Below are 21,515 nucleotides of genomic sequence, written 5' to 3' on the forward strand. Positions count from 1 at the left end.
CCTTTAAATAGTGTTTTGGAAATAAACAGATACACATATTAATAGATAAAGCCTATCATATAAATATAATTTGATGAAGTGAGTTTTCTAAGAAAAATATTTTACTGTCTGGCCATTATTTTTGAAATCTAGTAGAGTAGACTTGTTTGATAATTTTTTAGAGAAAGAGGATAGTAAGCTGAATATGAACATGAAGTTAATCCAGGATACATTAAGGAAACTTTTATAAAGTTTAAAAATATTGACTTTGAAGAGACAATTGATGAAATATATGTAAGTATGATGTACTTCTAAACTAAGTATTACAAGATGAAAATATTAATTAAAATTATGATACACAAATATTACTAAGGCAGAAAAACATTAAGAAATAAAATGATAATTAGAAAAATCTATGCTAATGAATTGAGCTTTTATGTGCTTTAGGATAGTTTTGACATCATGATATTTGTAAGTGGGTACTTCTTCAGAGATTAGTTTTGTCCATTTTATACATGAGTCAAAGACGTCTCACCCTGATAGGTATGGAGATGACAAGGGATAAGATTTTAGTTACTTTGTTATTTTTCAGTTGTTGCTTCAGTTCAATCTAACAAAATTTTCTATCGGTAGCTAGAGAATCTAATGAAAGTATTTTCTTTCTCTTAAGCACTTCATCTATATTAGCTATTTGGCTGTCTAACTGTAACTATATTCCTACTATATATTACTGCCCAATTTCTTAATCTTAAAATGGGAATACAAATCAATCTCCGAGTTTTGTTGTAAAGAGTAAAGGAGATAACATACATAAAATATTTATCAGAGAGCTTAGCACAGGTTTTAAACATATGAAAAGTGAAAATGATAAAGCCCACTAGTAAGTCTTATGCTCAATGATTATATGGCTTTTATTTATGTGTTTAGAAAGTCTTAGGCAACTATGTTATATTAATAAACTTATAGAACAGTATCAGTTCTTTATGCAGATACTGATCTTTTTTTTCTGCTATAGAGATCATTTCATTCAGATATTTTGGGAACTAGAAACTAGCCTAAAAAATTGTGTGTGTCAGGGAAAAAGGAAATGGGCAGGATGGACTGTGAGGAAGAAGGGGAGAGTAGGAGAGAAAAAAAAAAAGATAGAAAAAGGCAGATTCAAGCAGAGACAATGGGAGAAGAGTCAGATCAACATGGAGAATACCTGCTCCGTGCAGTGTTTTCTGACCTTAAACCTGAGAAGTCTCTGATCTAAAGCCTTAGGTTTGGGGCTTCAGCAACTCCGAAGGAACTGGCATGGCCGACCTCATGATGGGTGATTTTCCAAGATGAGCATCATGTTTTCCAGAATTACATGGGCAGGTCTACTGTATGTGAACTTCAGGCCTTGATAACCTTACTTTAAACAACACTGTCCACAATGGACTCAACCTAGGTACCCAATTCCTGGCTTGAACTCTCACTTGACACCTTCTTGATCTTCTTTTTTTTTTTTTACCATTTTTAAAGTCTTTATTGAATTTGTTACAATATTGCTTCTGTTTTTTGTGTTTTGGTTTTTTGGCCGCAAGGCATGTGGGATCTCAACTCCCTGACCAGGGATCGAACCTGCACCCCCTGCATTGGAAGGCGAAGTCTTAACCACTGGACTGCCAGGGAAGTCCCTTGATCTATTTCTGGACAAAGCTGTGTTACTCAGAAATTTGGAGACCACCCAGGAGATGTATCTGGAATCTATACCTCTGAGCAATTTTTAAGTCATATCCTAAAATTCACGTGAAAGTTACTGAACAGGCTGAATTACATAGGTGTGAGCAAGCAAACTTTTTTGCAAACTTTTTTTTCTTCTTATAACTGAGTTCAAACACGTTTTAAAAAATTTCTCTCCTACTTGCCTATGGATAACCTGAAAAAATTCTGTAACTTTTTTAGTACTTACAGATATTAAAAGTCTTATTTTGAAACAGTAAAAAGTCCAAACTAACTGTATTAGTTTTTTATTGTGTTGTAACAAATTACCCCAAAGACAATAGCTTAAACAACACCGATTTATTATCTCACAGTTGTCTAGGTCAGAATTCCAGATTAATTCTGCTGGTTTCCCTGTCCTGGGCTTCACAACGCTAAAGTCAACCTGCTTCCAAGTTTACTCGCATTGTTGACAGAACCCAGTTCCTTGTAATTACAGGACTGAGCTGACCATTTTGCTGACTAGCAGCTCAGGGCCACACTTAGCTCTTAGAGCTTTGATCCTTGCATATGAGCCCCAACTCAAGAGTCTGAATCAGCACACCAAATCCTTCTCATCCTTGGAATCTCTCTGAATTCTCTTTCTGCTGTGTCTATTGATATTTTCTGCCACCAGCTAAAGAAAGTTCTCTGCTTTTAACCATTTATGTGATTAGATTTGTCCTTCCCAGGTAGTCCAGGAATATTTTCTTTTCTTAATTGAATCTACATAACATCTCATATTCACAGGTTTTAGAATTAGACTGTGACATCTTAGGAAGACTATTATTCTACCTACCATACCAATCTCAATTAAAATTTCAATTTCTCATCTGGTTCAAAGCTTTTCTTATCATCCATCCTCCCTCCAATTTAGGTCATACCATAATTCTGCACTGTAAGTGCAAAAAGTGTTTTAGTTTGTCATTTTGCTCTCCTCCACTCATCTTATCCCTACTCTTTCTGAAACTTCTGAGCTTCCCAGGTTTGGCGACATGGCAAGCAAAGATTTTAGAATAAGTCTCAGTTAATTAGAGCTGGTGTAAACTAGCATGGTGGTCTCTTTGTGACTCATGTTCTACCTCTCTCACATGGACTGCTACTGTGGATTCTTTGGAAATGTCCCTGCACTGTTCATTTCTTTAATACAAACTCCTGGAAAAAACTAAACTATGGAATACACCTGATAGCCAATATTCATTTTGGCACTATTCCCTCATCGTAATTGGAATATGACAACAAAAAATATTTAAAATCTAGCAATACTGAACATTTCCCCTTTATATTCAGTAGTCAATAATACAAATCTGTGCATTTACATACATGGATTATAAATCAGAGTTGTGTGAGTCCAGGTCCTGACACCTGGCTGTGTGACATTGGGAAAGTTTCACAACCTCTTTCTGCCTCAGATGTCTCATATCGAATATACAGACAATAACAGTGCCTAGTTCACAGTACTGTTGCCAGACAAATTACTTAATAAATGCAAGGCATGTAGAACAGACCCTGACACTTGTAATGCTCTTAATAAGTAACAGTTATTATTATTATTATTATTATTATTATTATTATTATTATTATTTCCTGATGGATTTCCCTCTCTCTTTAATAATCTCCTATTCTTCATGCTTATAATCTTCTCACTTCTCATATCCCCATTATCTACAGTTCTCCAATCCTTCTAGAATTAGCTCCATGTAACTCCTTGCTCAATCACTGCCTCAATTGCCCTTCTCCCTATTCTCTCTCTCCCCCAATCCTCTCACTTTCATACACACACACACAGAGCAAAGTTTATTTAGAACTTCTTTGTGCTCTCAGAGCACTTTTTTCTCTATTTCACCTCTGATTACATTTCCTTTGTCAATACCATCTAGCCAAAGATCACTAGGAACACACTTACAGTTGAACAAGGTGGGTTCCTGTTTTGTTGTAAGCAAGGTAGAACACAACTCATGGGGAATCGTGGACTGTCTTAGTAAGAGAGTTTTAGAAAAGACTTAATACTGTAAGGTTTTACTGTTAGGTGATTTCCTTACGTTTAAGGAAATGAGGCTTTGCTCTGGATTGGGTGTTGTCAGGAAGTAGAGTACTTTTATGATTGGTGTCTTAGCCTGTTTGGGCTGCTATAACCAACTATCACAGAGAGGATGACATAAATAGCAGAAATTTATTGATCACAGTTGTAGAGGCTGAAGATCCACGATCAGAGAGCCAGCATGGTTGAGTGAAGGCCCTCTTCTGGGTCACAGACTTCTTTTTGTATCCTCACATAGCAGAAAGGGACAAGAGAGCTCTCATAACCTAATCACCACTCAAAGACCTCACCTCCTAATACCATCACCTTTGGGGGTTAAGATTTCAGCATATGAACTTGGGTGAGTAGATACAAACATTCAGACCATAACAATTGGGTTGGGTATCTTAATAAATGTTATCTATAAGGAGGGCAGTCTAGAGCCAAGCTAAAATTATAAATGGCAAAGAGGCAGTAGTCACTATTTTAGCCAGAAGAATGAGATGTTTGGTATTTTGCATGTTGGACAATGTTCGTATTTACCTATGCTCAGACATGACTACAAAATCGTCTTGTTTTTGTCTGGATCCATCCTATTCAGAGTGACTTTGTCTGATGCTGACGTTCTGTATAATTATTCACATTCAACAGAATAACACCAAAGCCTGACTAAAAGTACTAGGTTGGGTCATAGTATTACCAAGGCCTGCTTGTCTTTTTCTCATCTTGCATTAGTTTATGCCTCTTTCTCACTAAAATAATATACCTCTTGGATTAAAAGATTATTCATTATTATACCCCAAGAATTTGCCACAGCACCAGACATTTAATAGGGACACAATAAATATTTGTTAAATTAGTATCTTACATATCCAAAACTGTGACTAGTCTTTTTAAATATATATAAAGGGAAAATTCATCCATTTATTAAATATTCATCTCACCTATCATCATTGACTGGTTCTTAGATATAGCTGTTAACCAAAGAGTGCATTCCTTATCAAAAGTAACTGTGGATCCAAAATATTTTTTCTTAAAAGAAGAATCTTGGTTTAAAATCAAATTTGCTATGAAGGATACAAAATTAATTATAACTTGTGATTAAAATTTTTAGATAGCAGCTTTATAAAAAGAAATTTAAATTGCAATCTCTATTTGCTAATTTATGTCTTTGGCAATGTTTGCATCCACATTGCAATTTTAACACTTTTTCCTTGACAAGTCTTGCAATGACCATAGTTTTTTTCACTCTGGATTGAAGAATGCTGTTTATGAAAATGGAAGCACAGCATCTCATATCTGGGGTCATGTGCCTAAGCACCAGCTGATGACACTGTGATGACACACTGCACTAATAAATAAATAAACTGACTTCTCTCCTCTCCCCAGTGCTCCACTGACAGATGAGACTAGGTAGTATATTTTCAAAGCACCATTGTACTAGTGATGCATTGGAACAGAATGCCACTAGAGAGACTTTCCCCCAAGTGAAATATTGTTCTGTCACAGGGTTTTAGAGATTTAAGCATCCATTTCCAAATCTAGTCCATGGGCCTATTTGAAAAATAAAATCAAAGTTTCTTTTTAATTTCTTTTTTAATCTTAATATATCAAAAAAATGCAATGCATGTGTATGATAGCTGAGAGCCCAAGCAGTTCAAACTCATAAATAATGTATTTTCCGTGTATTGTATACATGCGAAAAGGCTAGCTTACCTTCTAGGGGAAAAAGCTTAAGGTAAAGGGTAGACATGCTAAACAATGGGCCTTGGGATGTAAAGAAGCAGTTTATACGAGGTCTAAGAAAAACAAACTCAACTACTGTGCAGGAAAAGGGATACAGTGAAAACTTTTTAAGGATAACTTCTGAAACCTTTCTCCCCAAAGCTTGTCAACCTCACATATGTAAGTGATTATGACCAGAATAGAACAGAGGAGGACACGAGGCATCACTGTGCAGGTTCAACAACAGGAGGAAGGCTGTGAAACTCCTCTGGCTACTCCATAGCCAGTTGGATGTTTACTTCTCAGAAGAGCTAGATTAATCTAACCCAAGATAACCATCCAGTTTAACCAACTAAGCCCAAGAACCATCAAAGCTATGTGAGCACATGGGGAAGTAAAGTAGAGCTGCCCTGCCCAGATGTACAGACTGTGCCTTACTGAAAGCACTTGGCTAAAGGGACATGAGTGGGGCTTGGAATCCATTCCATACTCTGCTCACCAAGCCAGCAGCCCTAATTTGGAGGAATCAACTCAGACCATGGGGGACTCTTTCTTAACTGTCTCCAGAATGAGTAACTTTTTATGAATTGTTTATCTATAGGGAGCACCTTTTTATAATTTGTACAAAGGGGCCAAAGTATCCTTCTAGAGTACATGGAAAAGAAGTAAAACAGTCAGGTGCAATTATATGTCATTTGATGTTTGGTAGGTAAAAATAATTTCAATCTATTTCAGAAGGTACAACAGGTCCAGTGTAGATACCAGGTGCTATATGGATTAGTAACACCTCAGAACTCAGATTCCTTTACCAATTGCAAAAAGACTGGTTGGATCGAGGCCATAACTTATTCTCTCAGAAACCTTTATACACACTACTATATTTAAAATAGGCAACCAACAAGGACCTACTGTATAGCACAGGGAACTCTGCTCAATATTCTGTAATAAACTAAATGGGAAATGAATTTGAAAAAGAATAGATACATGTATATGAATAACTGAATCACTTTGCTGTACACCTGAAACTAACACAACACTGTTAATCAACTATACTCCAAAATAAAATAAAAATAAAAAAAGGGAACCTGCATCCCTGACTCTTTGATACCCTGGCTCATTTTCCTGACTTTAGCTTCATTAAACACTTGACTTATATTTGGTGCATTTATGGACTCCCTGCTGAGCTGGTTAATGCTCCCAAATCACAGACCCATATTTTCTCCTGCATTATTAATTCCTGCATTGATGAAACCATGGGCAACATTCACCATGTATAAGAATGGTAGAGTATTTCCTATCAAAATGATACAGACCTTATAGCTGAAGCCAGGTCTTAGAGTCCTCCAGCTTTGCCAGGAATTATCCATATTTTTATCTGGATGCTAGACATTTTAGGGTTCCTGGGGGAAATGGAGTGCTTTGGATAGCAAAAGGAAAACTGGAAGATTGTGCATATGACTACATACCAGTCAGTATGGGTACATGGGTATTTTTTTAATAATTTAGCAACTGGCACAGCCTTCTCAGGGCATATGGACTGAATATCAATCATGGGTGGAACTGACCTTGCGCTTCTACCCAAGGTCCTCCTGTTTGTATTTTACACCTAACTCTTGTTGCCATCCCATTAACTGACATTTATGCTTCCCAGGCAGGTCAAGCCTTGCATCTTCTAAAGTGAATAAATCCCTATTACTTCCATTATTTTAAAAAATAACAGTTTTTTGGCTTAGTGTAGTTTATTTTGAAATTTCTTACTTTGCAACTGAAAGAATACTAACATAACTTCTTATGTCCTCAGTACCTTATTTCTTCAAATATATACTTTATCATTTATGTCTTCAATCTCTACATATTGATTCCTTACAAAAAAAAATCAAGTTGTCCCATCATCCTAAAAATCCCTATCTTCTAGCCTGCTTCCCTTGATCTTTTTCTTCCTTTAAACACCAAAATTCTTGGAAGTACCCTTTACTTTAGCTCCTCATATTATTTCATTTACAAATCCACTATAATATGAATTTCAACCTACTAGTCTAATAAATAGGTTCCCGCTAAGATAATTATTAATCTGCAAGATTCTGATTCAATGGCTTATTTTCTTAACAAGTTACCTTCTACCTCCCTTAGAACATTCTTTCTAAGATAACATTTTTCCCTGTGCCTGTTCTGTGTATTTTGGTGTTCTCTCATATTTGCTTTCCATCTTTTTCTCTTCTAATTCTATATTCTTTTGGGGGGCCACCCCATCCATGATTTTCATTCCCTATATTATCAAGGCTCTTAAATATTTATTTCCAACTCTGATTCATTTTTTTTTTAAACTAAAACGCTACAGTTTGGTTCCTTACTAAAGATCCTTCCCAAATGCCCAGAGTTACCCAAAGTGAAATACCCCTCAAACCTAAATTCTTTATCATTATTCCTTAAAACAAACTTGATTCTACTTCTATTCTTCCAAACAGGTTTTATGTGACTTTTATCCACTTGGAATCACTTGCCCTACGTCCGTGTAGCATCCAAAGCTTGCAAAACATGGTCTCTCTTCATGAATCTTGCAGCTCAACACATTATCCCCACCGTTCCTGCCGACCTTGTATGGTGTATTATTTTTTAAATCATCTTAAGACTTCCCACTCTAGAGTTTGTTACCTTTAACTGATTTAGCATCATTTACACTGCAGTTTGGACCACGTCAATTCCCTTCTTAAATATTCCTTGAAATCTGTTCACATTTGATCTTCTTAAAGATCTTTTCACATCACCTTAGAAACAATTCCTAACTTATCAGCGTTTTATATCTCTTTTTCCCTACCCTCATTTCTTTAAACACATAAAACTATCTTATATACAATTGTCTCATCATCTAATCTAGTTCTTGGAGGAGCAGGGCTCATCTAACAAACTGAAAAGGATTATGTGCTGGTATTTCTCTACTACCCTTGTAGGAGATTTAGACCACTACCACAGGCACTTTATTTACCCTTGTAACCTCAATGTATTTTTCAACTTGAATTTTAACCTTTAGATTCTGTTACCTTTCTTGCTCTCTTTGAAATGTAAAAAATATATACATATCAGGAAAAGGGAAAATCATATATAACTAAAATTGTTAGAAGGTATTTATGAAAATATAAGTTATTTTCAAAACACAGTAAGAAAATAATGGCAGATGTATGCTTGCTATTTCAGAAAAGGCACATTAAAGGGAAAAGAAAAAATTAGGTCTCGTATCAGACTTAAAAGTACCACTTTTTAAATTGTGTAGAAGAAGTAAATAGACCCAGAGTAAACAGAGTTCAACTTACAAGGTTTTTGTGGTTGAAATTGTATTGCACCATTTCCCAGGGAAATGAGCTGCTAGAAATTCAACACATAATTTATTACCCTCACTTCTGTTTCTATTCGGAATCTTATAGTACATACCATCTATTTCTAAGGAAGTTAGGCTACCTGTTAAGATTCTTATATTCCTTAAGGAAGGGAGCATGCATGTGGTATTATTCAACCTAGTTTATGTATTAAAAAATAGATATGGAAACTGAAGAAAGTACCCATAGGACACCGCTCACATATGAAAATTGATATATGTACTCAAACAACTTAATGTATTTCCTGAATTACTTCAAATTGATCACATATGAAATATTTCTGAAGACTGAATTTTTTAGCCCTTATCCAGATGCATTACTACTGACATTGGAAATAGGTTTTCCATGCCTCAGAATAGTGAGCCTTGGATGTACAATTAAAGAGCTAATCAAGGAAGTATCCATTATTTCCAAATGATTCGGAGGCTTCTACCTACTGTTTTAAACCTGCTTTATCTTTCCTAATGTAGTCTTATTTTATTTCCCCATTAACCTCCATTTCTACATGGGTATCATCTGTGATGTCAAAAAATGTCTGCTTTGGAAAAAAAAGTGTATTGTATCGGGAATTTAGAGGAATAGTTTCTAGGTACCGCCTCATTGGCATTAGACTGATATTCACAAATGTTAATTGAATACTCAAGATTACCAGGTAAATAGAAAATAAGAATGGTTTACTGTTATGAAAGTTTATTATATTAACTGCAAAGTTTTTATATTTTTGCAATTAATCAAATTTAGCTTATGAATGTTTTTTTCATTGAAAGATGAAATAAACTATTAGAATGATTTATCTGTTTTCACCTATGGAATTAACAATTTATTTTCGTGAATAGTTATACGTCTTAGATCAGTCTTCTTTACTGCTGCAATTGCTCTGAATTGAGTGTACTAGAAAAAAAAGCAATATATATATATATATATATATATATATATGTCACCGAGAATTCATAAAAAATGAACTTGTCAGAGAATTTTTAAAATTTTAGTCTTATCTCATAAGTAATAATATTCATAATTAGAAAAATTATGCATTATGGTTAAGCCAAAAAATAATTAAATATGTTTACTGAATATATATGAAATAAAACTACATTGGAGCAAATATACATTTTTGAAACCTGTTTTGTCTCACAGAACAATGCATGAAAAAATAATTTAATGTCAATTTATCCTCATTTAAAGCAACATTTTAAAAGGATTATTTGGGAACAAAAAATATTATTGTGTTAAAACACTTGAAAAATCTGAAGTAGTATATAATACTCTTTTCTACTGAAATGACGATATTATTTTGATAAACTCTAGTTAGGTGGAATTTAATACTTAGAATTCATGATTCTGGATGTTAAATTTCTTATTTGGAAATGTATTCCTGATTACTTTGAGTAAAAAAAATGACTTCACGGAACTAACCACCAAAACGGCACGTATGAAACCTCTACAGCCTCTGCCTTACCCGCTCACCTTGGCAGATATCAATGAAGGCCCATGCAACCTCCCTTGTGGCAGGCATTTGTCATGGGCTCAGCAGCTACTATGTGTGAATTTTGAAAGGAAAAATTTGGATTAAACTAAAAGCTCAGTTCATGTGTAGAGTTTAAGTAGTCACTCAGAGCTCTGGGAAAAAAATAATTATTTGTCAGACACCTATTTATTTTGGTAACACACACACACACACACACATGCATGTGTGCACAAAGGACTTACAAAACACTAAAGACTCAGTAAATGTTTTAACTGACCCTATTTGTATTTTCAAGTGTTCCATCATTTCCCTCATTGCTTTCAACAGCTCTTTGCTCTAGTAAAACAAAGCAGTACCTGTGAGCAAAATTTATTTGACCACTCTGATGCAAATGACTGGTGACTGGTTAGTAGCCAGTCATTTTAGTTGCATGGTACTTTGGGAGGAAAAAAGGGATCAGACAGTGGTCACACATACTCAAGTCACTTGTCTAAAAAATGCAAATATACGCACAAAATTAAAATACTGCTAAAAATCAATGTATTTCACAAGTTTTTTGACTCCTTGGCATCATGAAAAGAAGTAAGCTATGAACTTGTTTTCTAAATTATTCAAAAGCTCCCAGCTGTATATTTTTATAAAGCTCTAAGTCACTGGATTGTCCCTTTATATTTAAATTCCTCTAAGAACATGAAAGCACCTGCATATAAGCTTTTAATTTGAAATCAACTCCTTTTGCATATCAATGTGTTCCTTTGCTTAGCTTCCTTCTTAAAAAAGCATTATTCAGTTTACAAATATATCTTTTTTTAAATAGTTGATTTACAGTGTTGTGTTAGTTTCAGGTGTACAGCACAGTGATTCAGTTATATATACATACACACACATATATATATACATATATATATATTCTTTTTCAGATTCTTTTCCCGTATAGGTTATTAAAAAATACTGAGTATAGTTCGCTGTGCTATACAGTAGGTCCTTGTTGGTTATCTATTTTATATATAGTAGTGTGTATATGTTAATCCCTAACTCCTAATTTACCCTTCCCCGCCACGTTCCTCTTTGGTAACAAGTTTGTTTTCTATGTCTGTGGGTCTGTTTCTAGTTTGTATATAAGTTCATTTTTATTATTTTCTTTTTTTTTTTAAGATTCCATATATAAGCTATATCATATGAGATTTGTCTTTCTCTGTCTGGCTTACTTCACTTGGTACGATAATTTCTAGGTCCATTCATGCTGCTGCAAATGGCATTATTTCATTCTTTTTTATGGCTGACTAATATTGCATTGTATATATACCACATCCTCTCTATCCATTCATTTGTGAATAGACATTCAGGTTGCTTCCATGTCTTGGCTACTATAAATAGTGCTGCAATGAACATCGGGGTGCATGTATTTTTTGAATTATAGTTTTCTCCAGATATATGCCCAGGAGTGGGATTGCTGGATCATACGGTCGCTCTATTTTTAGTTTTTTAAGGAACCTCCATACTGTTCTCCATAGTGGCTGTACCAATTTAAATTTCCACCAACAGTGTAGGAGGGTTCCTTTTTCTCCATGCCCTCTCTAGCATTTATTATTTGTAGACCTTTTAATGATGGCCATTTTCTGACCTATGTGAGGTGATACTTCATTGTTAGTTTTGATTTGCATTTCTCTAATAATTAGCGACGTTGAGCATTTTTTCATGTGCCTGTTGGCCATGTGTTTGTCTTCTTTGGAGAAATGTCTATTTAGATCTTCTGCCCATTTTTTGATTGAGTTGTTTGTTTTTCATATTAAGCTGTATGAGATGTATATATATTTTGGAGATTAATCCTTTGTCAGTTACCTTGTTTGCAAATATTTCCTCCCATTCTGTAGGTTGTCTTTTTCTTTTGTTTATGGTTTCCTTTGCTGTGCAAAAGCTGTTAAGTTTAATTAGGTCCCATTTGTTTATTTTTGTTTTTATTTCCATTACTTTAGGAGACAGATCAAAAAAGATATTGCTGCAATTTACTTCAAAGACTGTTCTATGTTTTTCTCCAGGCATTTTATAGTATCCAGTCTCACATTTAGGTCTTTAATCCATTTTGAATTTATTTTTGTTTATGGTGTTGGAGAATGTTCTAATTTCATTCTTCTACATGTAGCCATCCAGTTTTCCCAGCACCACTTATTGAAGAGACTGTCTTTTCTCCATTGTATATCCTTGTCTCCTTTATCATAGATTAAGTGATCAAAGGTGCATGGGTTTATTTCTGAGCTTTCTATCCTGTTCCATTGATCTATATGTCTGCTTTTGTGAGTTAACACCTATCCTTCTGAAACTATCCCAAAAAATTGCAGAGAAAGGAACACTTCCAAACTCTTTCTATGAGGCCACCATCACCCTGATACCAAAATCAGACAAAGATACTACAAAACAAGAAAATTACAGGCCAATGTCAATGATGAACATAGATGCAAAAATCCTCAATAAAATACTAGCAAACCTTATCCAATAATATATTAAAAGGACCATACAACACTATCAAGTGGAATTTATCCCAGGTATACAAGGATTTTTCAATATCCACAAATCAATCAGTGTGATACACCACATTAACAAACTGAAGAATAAAACCCATATGATCATCTCAACAGATGCAGAAAAAGCTTTTGACAAAATTCAACATTGATTTATGATAAAAAAAAATCTCCAGAAAGTGGGAATAGAGGGAACCTACCTCAACATAATAAAGGCCATATATGACAAACTCACACCTAACATCATACTCAATGGTGAAAAGCTGAAAGCATCCCCTCTAAGATCAGGAACAAGACAAGGATGCCCACTCTTGCCAATTTTATTCAACATAGTTTTGAAAGTCCTAGCCACAACAATCAGAGAAGAAAAGAAAATAAAATGAATCCAAATTGGAAAAGAAGAAGTAAAACTTTCACTACTTGCAGATGACATGATACTATACATAGAAAATCCTAAAGCCACTACAAAAAAACTACTAGAGCTCATCAGTGAATTTGGTAAAGTTGCAGGATACAAAATTAATACACAGAAATCTGCTTCATTTCTATACACTAACAACGAAAGACCAGAAAGAGAAATTAAGGAACCAATCCCATTTACCGTTGCATCGAAAAGAGTAAAATACCTAGGAATAAACCTACCTAAGGAGGCAAAAGACCTGTACTACAAAAACTATAAGACGCTGATGGAAGAAATTGAAAACAACACAAACAGATGGAAAGATATACCTTGTTCTTGGATTGGAAGAATCAGTGTTGTTAAAATGACTATACTAGCCAAGGCAATCTACAGATTCAATACAATCCCTACCAAATTACCAATGGCATTTTTCACAGAACTAGAACAAAAAATTTTACAATTTGTATGGAAACACAAAAGACGCTGAATAGCCAAAGCAATCTTGAGAAAGGAAAACGGAGCTGGAGGAATCAGGCTCCCTAACTTCATACAATACTATAAAGCTACAGTCATCAAAACAGTATGGTACTAGGACAAATATATCTTGAGTGCTTGATACACTGCCAGCATCTGTTCACTGTTCTTCGTAAGAAAGCAATGGACAAGTGACCAAGACAGCTTGGCCTTAATGATCCCCTCAGCTTGACTAAATCTTAGACAGGTATCTTCCGGTCTATAGGCCCTTGATTCCCTTTTCTTAGAACATTTACTTTAGAAAACTTGCAAATATAAATTATTTCTCTGCCCCTTTGAGATGTAAATCTTTTTAAAAGCCTTTTGCCAGTTTTATAAGCTAGGACTATTTTTCTCCAGGACCTGGAAGCCATCTGCTTGAAATGTAATCACCAAAGAGTATAACACCCCTATCTCCCAGTTTCTGTGAGAGTGTAGATGCCTAACACAGATGGCCTAATAGCATTGACCAATTTCCCTTCTACTACCCTTCAATACTTCTCCAGTAGTTCACCCCATCTATCAAAAGTTCTCCCTCCTTAAAAATTGTCTCATTTCTTGTTGCAGCAGACTTGAGCTAAATCTCTTTCTCTATTGCAGTAGTCTTTAGTAAAGTCTTCCCTGTCTGTTTAACTCTGTCAGGTACAATTTCTCTTCAACATAAGACAGAAAAAGTCCCTGTCCTTAGTGAGCTTATATCTTAGTGGGCAGAGACCCAGTAAAAAGTAAATCAATAAATCAAGTAATTTCATATTTTTATAAGGTTATGAAGAAATTAAGACAGATAATAGAAGTCTTGGTCCAAACATAAAATGGATAGATCATGCTAATATGATAAAGTGAGTAGGATGCAATTTATAAAGGGTTATTTTGAAATTGTGGTAGAGGGGAACCACAATAAATAGTGCAGAACCTGGAGTTACTAGCAGTTGTGCAGTAATAACTTGCAGTCCCCAAGGATGAAAGTAGGAGTGGTAATTAGAATCCAGGAGAGAGGGGAGGAGAGAGTTCTGTAGATAATAATCTTGTGTGAAGGACACAGCCAGCCTTCTTACAAAGACACAACCCAGAAGTAAATATCCAGGTTTTACTCTACAACCTATCTCCCATCTCCTGCAGGGGATCTACACTGGTCAAACTCAACAGGAAGCCAGAAGTCCTTAAAGCCCTGTTCAAAAACTTAATACAGTTGAGCCAACACTATTTATTTTGTATAATTTATTTAACTCAATGTACACCGTTATAATATCTTTATTCCATTTCAAGTATGTGTTATTAATCTGTTCACATCACTCTGAGGCTATGTCACTTGACATGAAAGTTAGTGAAGAGATGTCTATTCACTTATTAAATGGAAGACAATGTATTAACATAGAAAAAATGTTCATTATTGTAAAAATCAAAAAAATAATGTTTGAGCACTATCTAGGAGAGTTATCATATGGATATCAGACTATGCTCCTGAATATGCAATGTATGGGAGAAAAACTTTGTCACTTGGAGGAATGAAAATTCCTGAAAGACAGACATTATGTTATGCCTCCTTCCCATGCATCAAAGGGGACTGGAGTATTGAGTGAAGAAAATTAATGCCTCAAACATACTAAGAGTGCAAAAAAGGGTATCCTTCAGATTGCAAGGCAAAAGACTTTCAATTTGATTCCATAGATAGTGGGGAGTTATTAAAAATCTTTTGAAAAAGCAAATTAGATTGTATGTTTGTGTGTGCGTGTATGAGTATGAACATGTACTTATAAAACAGGTAGCAGCATCCAGGGTAAACCTGAGAACAGATGGATTAGGTAAGAGACCACAATAACAGTCCATTTGAAAACTACTGTTGGTCATTACGAACTTTTGGTAAATATCTAAGTCACTCTTGCATTTTCTATCCTCTGTACCAGTTAGTCTGCAATTTCCCTATGCCTTTAAATAACATCTATGCCTATTAAATACATTTATAGGCCTTAACCTCTCCTCAGAGCTGCTAACTTGAGTATCAAACTGCTTATTTTGTCTTCTTAGCTCTTTTGTAAACATTTCCAACTATATACATGCAAATGATCACTCAATCCCTATGATTAGCCCCATCCCTACATTGAAACTTCCTCACTCCCACAGTCTTTATGTTCCCCAAAATAACCTGAGAATATACCCTTTGTTGGAATGTGCTTTCATTTGTCCATTCCATCTGATCAATATTGTTAAGACATGGCTCAAATATCACTTTCTCCAAAGCTTCTGCAGCACTGTTAAGTACTGTATTCTTTCTAATATCTCACTAATATTCTATCTGCCTATTTATCATTATTTTTCCAAGGCATATCATAATTAAATTGCTTAAAATCCATAAGTAGGAGAAGATCTTAACAGTAGCCAGAGAAAAAAGATATTTCAGAGAAAGACAAAGCATAACAGCAGACTTCTCCTCAGAAACCATGCAAGCTGATAAAACATGTAAATTTTTTCTTTTTTTTTCCATTTTGCTTTACAGTATTTTGTTTTCAATCAATGCCTGTGAAGATTCCTCATCTTGTGTCTAATGAGTATGACAGTCACCTCAAATCAGCATGTTCGCAACATTCTGTAAGCCAATCTCTCAAGTTTCTGTGAAAAAATACCCCTCCAACAAGTTTAAGTGGTGCACTCATTAGGCTGTCCTCCTGGAACTGGGTCCTGGATGAATACCATAGGTCTATTCTCCAGGGCTCCCCGAGGAAACCAATGAACTGCACACACTCAGTAGAGAGTCTGAGAATACCCCAAAGGGATAAAACAGGATCAGGCTCATGCAGGGCTGTCCAGGCTCTGGCACTCCTCCCAGAGGGCACTGTTGGACCTGGCTGGTCCCAGCTACTGGAAGTGGGAAAATGTTAAATAAGAGACTTCAAAGAGTAAGAATACCTCCAGGAACATGGTTCCTGTTTACCCTTGTTTAAGGGTAAGACTATATAAAATGACAATTATCAAACCAATTCGCAACATTGACTTCCCTATATGTTTGTAACCATATTAAAATGTATTCAATTACATTTGAATAGATGATATATGTTGATTAATAAATGCAAAGATGAAAAAAATGAGAGATAAAGGGGAGATGTTTTATAACTTAGAAGTAAGAAATTATTTTCCTTGCATTCCTAATACCAGTTTCCTTTTCAGAGTTAACAGCTAGACCCTTATTGACACATTATGAAACAGAGTGCTTTAAAAACATACTTGTCAAAGTGAAAAATTATGTTGATATAAATTCACAATTTGAACATGATACAGGAAAAATATTAAATGTGCAAGAAGAAATGTGAACTCTGTGAATATGCTTTTATTTTAATATTTAAATTGTTTCATTTTTACAGATTCTTTTTTTTCTCAGATGTATCCAAAACAGATATAAACAGAAATAAAAACATACTTAAAATTATCCACCTTGCTATTCTCTTGGGGACACTGAAAACCTTAGATTTTAAGAAGATATCATATAATAAATATTTAAGACCTAAAGTAGCAAGTGTGGGACAGAGAACCAATTGATCCTAACAGCAGTTTCTGTCAAAGAGCGTGTTATGCACACATGGTCTCTCTTCTGCCATATTGAGTTGACGGTTCCATTCCCATGGCCCTGATTACACTCAGGCCATATACTCAGCCATCCCTACTATTAGGTATAATCATACCCAGGCCTCTACTCAGGTCAGGAAGGAGAAAAGGAATCAACAGTGACACATTTGTGTTCTTAGAAAACATGGGCTGAAGAGCTGAAACAAGTGTATCTCTCTTTCAGACTACCCATAATAATCACTGCCTCTGCTAATCACTGTTCTTCTAGCAGTATATACTACTGGTTGTATGACTACTTTAATACATAATGTCTTGCACTGTTATTTGATCATTTGGGAGGGGAGATATTGTTGTCTTTTTCAAAATGTTGTATGTTATCCGGAGAAAGAGCTTGGTCCCTAACTGCTCACCTTAAAATAAAACAAAACAAAAACAAAAAACAAAAAACTAGGTTATGCTCACACAGTTGCCCTTAATCCAGCTAAAGGAAAATAGCCATGTAGTAGTGTGGTATTTTAAAGCTAGAGGTATGGTTACAAAATACTTAGACATACTTCCACATGTAAATTATGAAAGTATTTTTTTTTCTGTTTAACAGAGACACATTCCTAGATTATTTTTGATTTGGGCAGGATGGGAATGGAGGAAAATGAGAATATTCATTGTAGTGAATTTCTCTGCTCAGTAGTGCTTTTCCCATGTCCTAAATCCAAAATTACTCATATTTTACAGGACTCCTGGAACAACTGTTTGCACAAAGTGTTACTGTATTACTAAATGAAAAACAAAAACATTCAGCAATAACAGAAGTTGCCAAACATTTTTTTTTAAATAAAGTTTGACTTCCACTACCCAGTTCAGATGAAATAAAGACTACATGAACTGCTAATATTGGCATATAAAATTTAAGTCAACCTCTTTAAGACATACAAATATGTATACATATATATAACTTAAATATATATATATAAATCTAAAATATATATATATATATATATATAACTTAGAAGAATTCAATTGCAGTGACATAATGAAAAATCAGGATCCTAAGCAAAGTATTTCACTTTTTCTTCAAAAGACCTTCACGCCTCACCATGCACTCCAATGTTTTGTCTTTCAAAAACCACTAGAAAAATTTCCCTACCCTACAGAAAAATAAGCTTTGGTCTATCCTTTCCAAATCCTTAACATTTCCACTTTAGCTCTCTGGATTTCTGAACCTGCATGGTGCTGAATAAAAGTACAATCTATCCACATTTAGGAACACTGGCAGTCAGTACACACTATTTAGTAATTCAACAAGTATTTTAAGTTATTAAACCACTATCATGTGCTGATAACTGTACTTAACACTGGAGTTAGAAAAGTAAGCAGCACAGACCTGTTTAATGCAATCACATAGTACTTACAGGAGATGAAAGGTGAAAAGAAATACTGAAATAATTACGTATGTAATGTTTATTTATATGGTAATATAGGAGAGGCACTGAATATGTAAATCCCAAACCTATTCCAGTTTTCACATAGTTTAAATGAATCACAGACCTAATGTATCCATATTTTGCATTCCTCGGTGGGTCATTAGCAAGGCTTATATTTATTAAAACAAAGATGACAAAAAACAATCTGCATCTATTTTTTGAGAACGTCTAATTTACATAGTATTACTATGCTTCTCTCCATATATTAGCCCTATTTCTATCTCATTTACTTGAAGCTTCTGCCAATGCTATTTAAACCCAAATTCATAATTTTTCAAGGCCAACTCCCAAATTGATAGGAAGATGATTTTTTTATCCTATCTGTCCCTCCCCACCCCATAGTCATATTATCTAAAAAGAGAATGTGATATGTACCTTCCTGCAGAGATTTTACTTGATATGGTATTATATCCAGTATCTTCTTTTTTTAATACATCTTTATTGGAGTATAACTGTTTCACAATGTTGTGTTAGTTTCTGTTGCACAACAAAGTGAATCAGCCATAGGCATACATAGATCCCCACATCCCCTCCCTCTTAATCGGGTTAAGAAGTGAAAGGAAAAGCACACTTATCAACAAACCGGAATGAATACAGACTTAATGCTGCTTTTAAGAGAGTAACTCACACTCCCCCCCCAAAAAAATATATGAAAGCAGATTTATATGTGAGGGATATTTTTATAGGAATTTAAAAAAATAACTGAAATGAAAGCTTGAGAGAAAAATGTGAAAGCATCCACATGTCACTGAGTTGGGCTTTCATAAATTCCAAAGCACACCATGAAGACAACATTGTTTCCATATATTATTACAACACATTCCCTTGTTTTCAGAAAAACAATATATCCATAGCCTTGAGACTCTGCATATCTGGCTTAGGGTTACTAAAACATCACACATGCCTAGGACCATACACCTGGCAGAGATTAAAATTACTAATTCTGAATTCCATAAAGTGCTCTTACTGCCACAAAATGACCACATCCCATATGTGTATATATTTTATTAAAATAAAATAAGAATTTATTATTACAAATGAATTCACTTTTGCTTAAGAATTTTAAAATGCCTTAATAACAAATGAAGCTTATTTACATAATATTAAATTACAGATTAGTGTACACTTTTGCTATTATCACAATGGTTTTCATTTTTCTCCAAGCTTAGAATAAAAATATATTTATAAATTGATTGGAATGGCCCACATACATTATCAAATTAAAATAATAAGAAACAGACTAAGATGAAGTAATATAGACTGTATTTGCCTTTCTGCCTTAAATAACTAGAAAACTGAACAAAATATATAAGAGAGCAGACAACAGTGTAGGTCTGAACATCTAAAAGAGAGGCAAACGAAATGAATCCTGTAGCTTCCAAAACGATATTTCAAGACTGCAGCACAGGAAAAGATGCAAACAGGGCCCAGGGGAACTCATGATTTGGGAAGCCGGGTATAAGAACTTGAGGAGGCCAAGGCAGCAAAAATTGGGTGGGCAGAGTCCACAGAATGAAGTAGCTGCATAGGGAATAGTGGAAGTCTTCAAAGTGAGGCCTCTCAGCCTTGATCTACACACAATCTCCAACTAGAATAAAATGATATTATAAAGATAATGATCGGAATTTTATGAATCATTCTATTTTTAAATCTTTGTAATTATGTTTGAAGCAAATGTAATGAAGTAAAATTCATTGATCAATCAAGAAGAGTGAATAATGTTCTTGGTAAAATGGGTTTCTTTACCAGAGTCTTAGTATAAAAATTAATGTAAATAAATATCAAGCAAAACAAGCTCACAATATTTCTTTATAGACCAGAAAATACTTTATTCCAAAAAAACAAATAGTAACATTTTTCTTTCTATTAAAATGTTTCATTTCTATGTTGCATAATAGCAAAAATAGACCCACATATTAATGACATTGTCAAACATATCACTGTTCTGAGAGGTTTTTCCCCCTATATTTAGGTGTTAAAATTAACTTCTATGATATGAGAAGAAGGTGATATGCTGAATATCTGAAATGTTTACCATTAAAAAAAAAAACACATAGCTTAAATTAATTAGTGTGGATGTTTGTCATGTCCATTGACCAAATTCCATGAGTGTTAATATTTGGGTGGGAGGAGAGAGCTAACAGAATAAGGCAATACCTAGAGGTGCAATGCTGTGTATCCCAATTTAATGTATTTTGTGTCTGTGGCTATTTCTCTCTATGTAATTAAAACATATTAAAGGACAGAGATGGAACTTAAAAACTAGTAGCGTGGGGTATTTCCCAAGAAGACACACACGTTTTCTGGTTTATGCTAGACACTTATCAGATTAGTGCTCAGTGTGATGGAAATCCACCTCTCCAGCTCTGAAATCCTGAAAATACAAGTTAAATTAAAAAATATATTTAGAAGCTATGGAAGGAAATGTTTGGAAGAGAAGGAGAAGAAGGAAGAGAGGGAGAGGAATCATTTGTACTCTTAGCCATCTGTGAGAATTTGACTACACATTTTTTGGAGGGGGGGAGCAAATGATACCTGTGCAGAAAATTCTGTCATTATTGATCAACTTTAAATATGCACTCACTTTTTCAACCAATAACCTATCTCCTAGACTTTTTCCTACAAACACCCCTGCACATCTGTATACCTTTAAGTGCACTTGTACAAATGATATTTATACAAACATAACTCAGGCATTGTTTGAACAAACAAAAACTGGAAATGATCCTAGCGACCAACAATAGAGAACTAGT

General features: G+C 34.6%; 1 long non-coding RNA gene across 1 annotated transcript; it reads right to left on the reverse strand.

Annotated features, from left to right (window-relative positions):
- Positions 1–1,450: 1,450 nt before the first annotated feature.
- LOC309642424 lies at positions 1,451–10,011 on the reverse strand. The gene is made up of 2 exons (XR_014253188.1): positions 5,062–10,011; positions 1,451–5,026 (listed from the first exon to the last, which is right to left on the reverse strand). It is a non-coding gene; the product is annotated as an uncharacterized lncRNA (long non-coding RNA).
- Between the last annotated feature and the right edge of the window lie 11,504 nt (positions 10,012–21,515).

This window comes from Balaenoptera physalus, assembly GCF_965194825.1.
Source record: "Balaenoptera physalus genome assembly, chromosome: 14".
Classification (NCBI taxonomy): Eukaryota; Metazoa; Chordata; class Mammalia; order Artiodactyla; family Balaenopteridae; genus Balaenoptera; species Balaenoptera physalus.